This window comes from Psammomys obesus, unplaced genomic scaffold (genome assembly GCF_907164565.1).
Source record: "Psammomys obesus unplaced genomic scaffold, mPsaObe1.curated_primary_1811, whole genome shotgun sequence".
Taxonomy (NCBI): Eukaryota; Metazoa; Chordata; class Mammalia; order Rodentia; family Muridae; genus Psammomys; species Psammomys obesus.
Window position 1 is genome coordinate 3,323,705 of NW_026596452.1, and position 3,303 is coordinate 3,327,007.

The following is a 3,303-nucleotide window of genomic DNA, read 5'->3' on the forward strand; positions in this document are numbered from 1 at the left end:
GGGACCACAGATTCCAACCCAGACTACTATACCCAGCAAAACTTTCAATCAACATAGACAGAGAATTCAAGATATTCCAAGACAAAACCAAATTTAAACAATATCTACATAGTAACCCAGCTCTACAGAAGTTACTAGAAGGGAAACTCCAAACCAAAGAAAACAACTACATCTAAGGAAACAGAGGAAATAGATAACTACACACACAAAAAAAAGAAGACAAGCAATGAAACTCAGTGACACCACCAACACCACATCTAAAGTAAGTAACAATTGTTGGTCACTAGTTTCTATCAACATCAACGGACTCAACTCCCCAATTAAAAGACACAGACTAACAGAATGGTTGCGGAAACAGGGTCCATCATTCTGTTGCATCCAAGAAACACACCTATGCAACAAAGATAAACACTACCTCAGAGTAAAGGGTTGGAAAAATGTCTTTCAAGCAAATGGTCCCAGAAAACAAGCGGGAGTAGCCATCCTAATATCTAATAAAATAGACTTTAAACCCAAGTTAATCAAAAAAGATAAGGACAGCCACTATATTCTCATCAAAGGAAAAATCCACCAAGAGGACATCACAATTTTGAATATCTATGCCCCAAATACAAGAGCACCTACATTCGTAAATGAAACAATATTAAAACTTAAATCACACATTGATCCTAATGTCTTAATAGTGGGAGACTTCAACACTCTACTCTCACCAAGGGACAGATCAACTAGACAGAAAACAAATAGGGAAATAAAAACACTTACAGAGACCCTAAATCAAATGGACTTAATAGACGTCTACAGATCTTTTCATCCAAACTCAAAAGAGTATATCTTCTTTTCAGCACCGCATGGAACCTTCTCCAAAATAGACCATATAGTTGGTCATAAAGAAAGCCTCAACAGATACAAAACGATTGAAATAATCCCTTGTATTCTATCTGACCACCATGGACTTAAGCTGGACCTCAACAACAACTGAAATAACAAACAGCCTACTCGCACATGGAAACTGAACAACTTGTTACTCAACGACAGCTGGGTTAAGGAAGAAATAAAGAAAGAAATTAAAGACTTCCTAGAATTCAATGAAAATGAAGGCACAACATACCCAAATTTATGGGACACATTGAAAGCAGTGCTCAGGGGAAAATTTATAGCACTAATTGCCTGCAAGAAGAAATTTGTAACATCACATACAAACAACTTAATGGCCCAACTGAAAACCCTAGAAAAAAAAGAAGCAGATACACCCAAGAGGAGCAGAAGGCTGGAAATAATCAAACTCAGGGCTGAAATCAATCAATTATAAACAAATAAAACTATTCAAAGAATCAATGAAACAAAAAGCTGGTTTTTTGAGAAAATCAACAGGATAGACAAACCCTTAGCCAAACTAACAAAAAAAACAGAGAGAATCTATCCAAATCAACAAAATCATAGATGAAAAGGGTGACATAACTACAGACACAGAGGAAATTCAAACAATCATTAGGTCATACTACAAAAGCCTATATGCCACAAAATTTGAAAACCTAAATGAAATGGACAATTTTCTTGATAGATTCCATCTTCCAACATTAAGTCAAGATCAGATAGAAAGACTGAAGAACCCTATATCCCCCAAGGAAATTGAAGCAGTCATTCACAGTCTCCCCTCCAAAAAAAAGCCCTGGGCCAGATGGTTTTAGCATGGAATTCTACCAGACCTTCAAAGAAGTGCTCACACCAATTCGCCTCAAAATATTCCACAAAATAGAAACAGAAGGTACATTACCAAACTCATTGTATGAAGCAACAGTCACCCTGATACCTAAACCACACAAAGACCCAACAAAAAAAAGAGAACTTCAGACCTATCTCTCTTATGAACATTGACACAAAAATACTCAATAAAATACTTGCAAACTGAATCCAAGAACACATCAAAGATATCATTCACCACGACCAAGTAGGCTTCATCCCAGGCATGCAAGGGTGGTTCAACATATGGAAATCCATCAATGTAATCCACCACATAAACAAACTGAAGGAGAAAATCCACATGATCATCTCCTTAGATGCTGAAAAAGCATTTGACAAAGTCCAACACCCATTCATGTTTAAAGTCTTGGAGAGATAAGGAATACAAGGCACATATTTAAACATAGTAAAGGCAATATACAGCAAGCCTATAGCCAACATCAAACTCAATGGAGAGAAACTTAAATCAATCCCACTGAAATCAGGGACAAGACAAGGCTGCCCACTCTCTTCCTACCTCTTCAACATAGTACTTGAAGTCCTAGCCAGAGCAATAAGACAACTAAAATAGATCAAGGGGATACAAATCGGGAAGGAAGAGGTCAAAGTGTCGCTATTCGCAGACGATATGATAGTATATATGAGTGACCCCAAAAATTCAACCAGAGAACTCCTCCAGCTGATAAACACCTTCAGCAAAGTGGCAGGATACAAAATCAACTCAAAAAAAATCAGAAGCCCTCCTGTATACCAAAGACAAAAGGGCCGAGAAAAAAATTAGGGAAACAACACCCTTCACAATAGCCACTAATAACATAAAGTATCTTGGGGTGACACTAACCAAGCAAGTGAAAGACCTGTTTGAGAAATCTTCAAGTCTCTGAAGAAAGAAATTGAAGAAGATCTCAGAAGATGGAAAGGTCTCCTGTACTCATGGATTGGTAGGATTAACATTGTGAAAATTGCCATCCTGCCAAAAGAAATCTACAGATTCAATGCAATTACCATCAAAATACCAACTCAATTCTTTACAGACCTTGAAAAAAAGATTCTCAGCTTCATGAGGAGAAACAAAAAACCCAGAATCTCCAAAACAATCCTGTACAACAACAGATCATTTGGAGGTATCTCTATCCCCGATCTCAAGTTGTACTACAGAGCAATAGTAATAAAAACTGCATGGTATTGGCATAAAAACAGAAAGGAGGATCAATGGAATCACATAGAAGGCCCAGAAATAAACCCACACACCTATGAATACTTGATTTTTGACAAGGAAGCCAAAACCATTCAATGGAAAAAAGACAGCATCTTCAACAAATGGTGCTGGTCCAACTGGATGTCCACATGCAGAAAAATGAAAATAGATCTATATTTATCACCTGCACAAAACTAAAGTCCAAGTGGATCAAAGACCTCAACATAAAACCAGATACTCTAAATCTGTTAGAAGAAAAAGAGGGGAACAGCCTAGAACTCATTGGCACAGGAGACAACTTCCTGAACAGAACACCAACAGCACAGGCTCTAAGAGCAACAATCAATAAATGGGACCTCATGAAA